The sequence below is a fragment of the Nannospalax galili genome, unplaced genomic scaffold (genome assembly GCF_000622305.1).
Source record: "Nannospalax galili isolate Female #2095 unplaced genomic scaffold, S.galili_v1.0 scaffold367, whole genome shotgun sequence".
Classification (NCBI taxonomy): Eukaryota; Metazoa; Chordata; class Mammalia; order Rodentia; family Spalacidae; genus Nannospalax; species Nannospalax galili.
Genome location: NW_008356465.1, coordinates 282720 through 288965, shown reverse-complemented (window position 1 = coordinate 288965; position 6246 = coordinate 282720). Strand labels below are relative to the sequence as shown.

The window sequence follows — 6246 nt, the reverse complement described above, 5'->3', positions numbered from 1 at the left end:
GCTTAGGTTGCTTCCTACACTGAAAATTTTAAATCATTAAAGAGATTGAGGAAGACACCAGGAGATGGGAGGGACCTGCCATGTTCATGGATTGGAAGAATTAATATTGTGAAAATGACCATCCTACCAAAAGCAATATATAGATTCAATGCAATCCCAATCAAAATCCCCATGACACACTTCACAGAATTAGAAAAAAAAATCTTTAAATTTATATGGAAGCACAAAAGACCCCAGATAGCCAAAGCAACCCTGAGCACAAAGAGCAATGCTGGGGGTATTAGTATGCCAGATCTCAAAGTATACTACAGAGCTACAGTCATAAAAACAGCATGGTACTGGTGAAAAACCAGACACATAAATCAATGGAACATTGTTGAAGATCCAAACCTGAGTACATGCAATTTCAGCCACTTGATATTTGACAAAGGTGCTAAGAACACACAATGGAGGCAAGACAGCATCTTCAACAAATAGTGCTGGAAAAACTGGATCTTGACCTGCAGAAGAATGAAACTAGATCCTTACCTTTTGCCTTGCACCAAAGTCAACTCCAAGTGGATCAAAGACCTCAATGTGAAACTGGAAACCATGAAACTATTAAAAGAAAATATTGGCAGTGGCTTACAGGATATAGGTGTAGGAAAGGATTTTCTAAATCAGAAATTGCTTTGGAATTAAGGTCAGCCATCAACAAGTGGAACCTCATTAAACTAAAAAACTTCTGCACAGTGACCTCATTAAACTAAAAAGCTTCTGTACATCAAAAGAAGCAACCAAGGAAGTGAAGAGAAAACCCACAAAATGGGAGAAAATCTTCACCAGTGACTCATCTGACAGAGGTTTAACATCCAGAATATATAAAGAACTCAAAAAACAGAGAATCAAGAAACCAAACAACCCAATTAAAAGATGGGCTAAAGATCTAAACAGAGACTTCTCCAAAGGAAGAAATAAAAATGGCTAAGAAACATCTCAAAAAGTGTTCAGCATGGATGGTATTTAGGTAAATGCAAATTAAAACCACCCTGAGGTATCATCTTACTGCAATCAGACTGGCTAGGATGAAGAGAGCAAATGATGCCAAGTGCTGGCGAGGATGTGGAGAAAGGGGAACGCTCACTCACTGCTGGTGGGATTGCAAACTCATGCAGCCTCTGTGGAAAACATTGTAGAGAACTTTTGAAAAACTAAAAATGAACCTACCATGTGACCCAGTTATACCACTCCTTGGCACATATACCCAAAGGACTCATCCTATTGTAGAGACACTTGTACAACCATGTTTGTTGCTGCTCTTTCCACAATAGCTAAGAGATGGAAACAACCTAAATGTCCCTCAACTAACAAATGGGTAATGAAAATGTGGTGCATCTACACAACGGAATTCTACTCAGTGGTAAAGAAAGATGAAATCATGAAATTTGCAGGTAAATGGATGGATCTAGAAACTATTATACTAAGCAAAGTCACAAGGACTCAGAAAAATAAAAGACATATGTTCTCCCTCATTTGTGGCTCCTAGCACCAAATCCTTTTAAATTCCAGGTCCTTTTAATAAGATGATGGTGTACAGCAGTCCCTTCTGCATGAAATAACTACCAGCATCACAACTCCAGCTGAGCCTGATCGCTAAACATCATGACAATTGGGCTTGTTGACGGTTGTGCTCATTCATTAAAGGAGGGCCAAGCAGTGTCACTGGACCCTTACTGGAGTATCCAGCCACTCTTCCCAGCCACCTCTATGTAATTTGATCCTAATCACACATGGCCTCCTGGATTTGGGGAGGGCTAAAGTATACAATCTGCAGAAAGCTAGGAAGAGAAGGCATGACCCATGCTGGGTTCCAGTGTGCATACCCTCAGGTCATACATATACCTCAGCAACTCCTCAGTTATCTCGATAAGTAAGTTCAATAAATTCATTGGTTTCCCAATAAAACTTTAATTAAACATTGTTTTGACACTAGAACCTTGAAAGGGAATAAGCATTGCTTAGCATCCCTAGGAAAAGAAGTTTCACAACTGATGGAAAATTTATTTGTTAATGCTATCATGTGTAATATTTATTTTTAAAAAAGAAAAGAAAATGACAATGTAAAAGATGTTAAGAGGATATGGGAATGGAGATATTTTCCAAAATAGAAAAAATAAGAAAGCCTAAGCCAGTGATGAAGGTCCGTTTGGGTTTGTTACATATAAAGGATGAGACAAAAATAATATGCACAAAGTCTTAAAATTTCTATTGTCATAGTTTAGTCAACTAGTTTAAGGAACAAAATATAAATCTAGTCAGTGTTTATCTGAGAATATTTAGTTCTTTACCTAAGCCTAATACTAGACTGGTGGAACTAACCTTCTTGGATGTTTAACAGCCATACTTTGAGGCCTATACTAATTTGGTCAGAGGGACATAAAGGGCAGTTTTGCTCCTTGCCCTCCGAGGTTTACTAGTTCCAGGGGACTATGAGCATCTCTCAAAATGTTATGTAATTGTAGTGGGTCACCTGTCCTCTTGATCAAGAAGCAAAATGTCCTGTAAATGTGGTGAGTCACCTGTCCTCTTGTTCAGGGAAGACAGGGAGACCCCTCAAGGATAACATCTCATTCATGCTTCCAAGTGAAGCCAGACATGGTGGAACAGGACCTTTGACTTATCTTCACATAGATGGAACTGGTAAAAGAAAGGAGCCAGGAGCTCCTCCCAAGCCCTTGTGACCCCTGAGGAAGAGATTCTCAAATGACCTTAAGTGTAAAAATAAATTGATTTATTTGGGCCAACTGTATGGTCTTAAACACCCAAAAGGAAAGTATAACCAAAGAGTAAAGTCATCAGTATATTTCTTTAAGAGTTCAAGGGATTACACTTCCCAGACATTAGGCTTAAGTCTATATAAAAATTTATTCAATTATTTCTCATTGATGATTTTGTTCCTAACCAGAAAGTGCTACCCAGATGTAAGACTTCAAATCTTGGTCTCCAATACTGTAGTGTCTACCTGTAGCTAAGGGAGACCACCAGCTATTGTTCTAAAATCATTGATAAATTTGTTTTCTCCCCCTATTTAAAAGTCTTTGAGAGGGAACTGACACTGATTCTAACCACTCCAACAGCTATCAAAATACCTGAAAGCAAATCCTGAATCCATAACTCTAAGAGTCCAGCCTTGGAAGACAAAAGAAAAATGAGGAGGAACCCAATAGAGGGATGCTTTTGGAAGACCTTGTCAAGAATTCCAATGGACTCTCAATAGAGGGATGCTTTTGGAAGCCCTTGTCAAGAATTCCAATGGACTCTCATGAACATTTCAAAATTGCCCTATTCTGACTTTTTCCTAGTTCCCTGTCTAGAACTTGTAATGCTAATTGCTCTTGCCTTTACTTCTCCTTCACATCTCCTATTCAGTATTCAAGGACTTTTTTCCCCCTAGAGATAAGAGTTAAGCAATTTGGGGGTCTTTTAGACAGACCCACTGAAGGGGTACTCCAATTGCCTCACCCTGCGTCCCTGTTCAGCATGGAAGAAGCCAGAGTGGTCTCCATCCCTATTCCCCATCGGCAATTTGGGTAACCCCTTCAGAGGTGGTGTGATAAGAATAGGGGGTAGGAATGGGATAGGCAGTTAGGGTAAAAAGACCCCAATGAAACGTAGCCAGTTTCTGGGCTAAAAGTCAAAATGTCCTTGGGCCTGTTAGCAACATACTCTGTTCCAAAGGCCAAAAATGTTGAAAGTATTTGGGAGCTTTTATCTAATCCTTAAAAGAGTTTAGGGTTACCTCTTCAGAGGGGGGAATGTTAGAGTAGCCAAAAGCCCCATAAAAATAAATAAATAAAAGAAGGAAAAAAAAATTAAAAAGTGATGGCGAGATATAGGAGGGGCTGGAAGGGAGAGGCTGGTCATGGATTTGATCAAAACACCTTATATGCCATCCATGGCTTGGGCTCATCCCGTGGGAGATCGGCACCCCCCCATCGTGTTCCCCATCTTGTTCCAGTGCCCCTTACTGGTATGGATCCCCATCCTCCTGTCCCTGCAGTACTGGGTTGTCTTTGACACTGATATCTCTGGCTTCCCCTTACGGCAAAGGACCCTCCCCACCTGACCCTACCTGGGGCATGTACCCACCTCTGAGGAGGACGTCTGTCCTTATTGATGAGTTGCTTTTTAAATTTTTTATTCATTTATTTTTATTTTATGTGTATGGTTGTTATGGCTGCATGTGTGTAAGTGCACTCGTGTCATGCTGTGCCCACCCGCTGAGGACAGAAGAGAGCATCGGATCCCCTGGAACTGGAGTTATAGATGTTTTTAGCTGCCATGTGGGTGCTGGGATTTGAACCTGGGTCTTCTGCAAGAACAGCCAGTGCTCTTTTCTAGAACTTGAGGCACCTGGAGAGGTGACCAGAGTCAGCCTGGACCAGACCTGAGAACAAGTGCAATGCCTGACCAATGTTTTCTTCTTTTTCCCTCAGTTAGCAGTTCAGTTTCCTCCCAGTTTATTATTTGTTCTTCCTAATATTATGTTTAATAACAACAAATCTGTAATTGATCCTGTGGTGGCATGGTACACCTGAGAGGAAGAGGGCTCAGCATAGCCTGGGGCTGTTTGGGTTGGGGAGATGCATTGGCTGCTTTTCCTGTTGTTGTGACCAAACACCTCACCAAAGCCACTTAAGGAAGGAAGTATTTATTCTGGCTTACAGTTCAAGGATGCAGTCCATCATGGTGGGGAAGGCATTGCAGCAGAGGCATGAGGCAGCTGGTCACAATGCATCCCCAGTCAGGAGCAGAGAGAGAGCAATGCTGGTGTGTAGCTTGCTTTCTCCTTTCTTTTCGGCCCATGACTCCTGCCCATGGGTAGTGTCGCCATATATAGGGTGTGTCTTTCCCACCTCAATTAACCCAGTCTGGAGACTCCATTGTAGACCTGCTAGAGGTTTGTCTCCTAGGCAGTTCTAGGTCCAATCAAGTTGACGACATTAACCGTCACAGGAGGTGAGGTGTGTTGGCATGCCCATTCAGAAACAACAGAAGCTGAAGCCTGTGTCCCAACATTAGGACTGGCAAGATGGCTTAGTGGGTAAAGGTGCTCACTGCCAAACTTGATGACCTGAGTTTGATCCCTGGAACCCACACGATGGAAGGAGAGAATCACCTCCTGTATATTGTCCTTTTGTCCTTTTTACTTCCAAGCATGCTGAGACCTGTACCCCCTTCCCCAGTAAATAAATAAATGTGATCTAAAAAATTGCAAGAAAATGTAGCCAGTCTCTCAGAGCCAACAGAATGGACATCAAGCCTGTTGTTCTACTCACCTTCCTTTGCTTTTTAAATGTTTTTTAAACACAACAGCACCTAGAGCTTGCTCTGGAATCCACCTCTGGTTGGTGCTGGCTAGTTTACCCTCACTCTCTGGAAAAAAAAAAAATCAGCAGCGACAGAAGGTGGCCATGACTTTGATCAAGAGGGGAAAGGTTCAGATGAGATCTGCCCCCAGCAATTCCTTTGAATAGATTTAATGGCTGATGATTTTTTACTCAGACCTGGGCTGGTTATGTTTTGAGCTGACAACCCAGGACAGCATTACATTCTCAGAAGCAATGGCTTCTTGTGAGCGACAGGCACAGGGTCCTTCCTGTAGGCTGGTGTCTTTCTTTGGGTTCAGAAGAGCCCATTATCTCTCCAAGTTTTGCTTTTGCCCCTCCCCCATGTCTCCTTATGTTGCCAGACTGACCCAGGCAATCCTGTGTTGGCCTCCTCAGTGCCTGGGGCTAAAGGCATGCACTATGATGCCCAGCTTTCAAGAATATGTTTTGTAAAGAGAATGCAGCTTTCCTTGTGGGTGCACAAAAAGCAAAGGCATTTTCGGCTCTTCTCACCTGATGTTCTTCTTGGGAAGGGTACTGCTGAGCACTTCCCTTGGAGTGGCTTTTCTGTAGAAGCCGGCTCTTCTGGCTTCCTTAACACCAGTCAACTCACAGATAATGATCTTAATTGCTGAACTTACAATGGCCCCTTATCCTAAGTTTTGAACTGAAGTCAGCAAGACCTGCATTTATCCTTAAGTAATTAAACTTGGAGTTGGAGAGATGGCTCAGCAGTTAAGAACACTGGCTACTCTTACAGAGGACCCAGGCTCAGTTCCCAGCCCCATATGGGAGCTAACAACCATCCATAACTCCAGTTCCAGTGGATCTGACACCCTCTTCTGGCCTTCCAGGGCATTATGCTCACGTGGTGCAC

The 6246-nt window shown here is 42.4% G+C and overlaps 1 protein-coding gene across 6 annotated transcripts in view; it reads left to right on the top strand.

Moving 5' to 3' along the window:
- Window positions 1-6246, top strand: part of Sema4d (semaphorin 4D) — a 146705-nt gene that overhangs the window by 36865 nt on the left and 103594 nt on the right. The gene's annotated exons all lie outside the window — the stretch shown is intronic.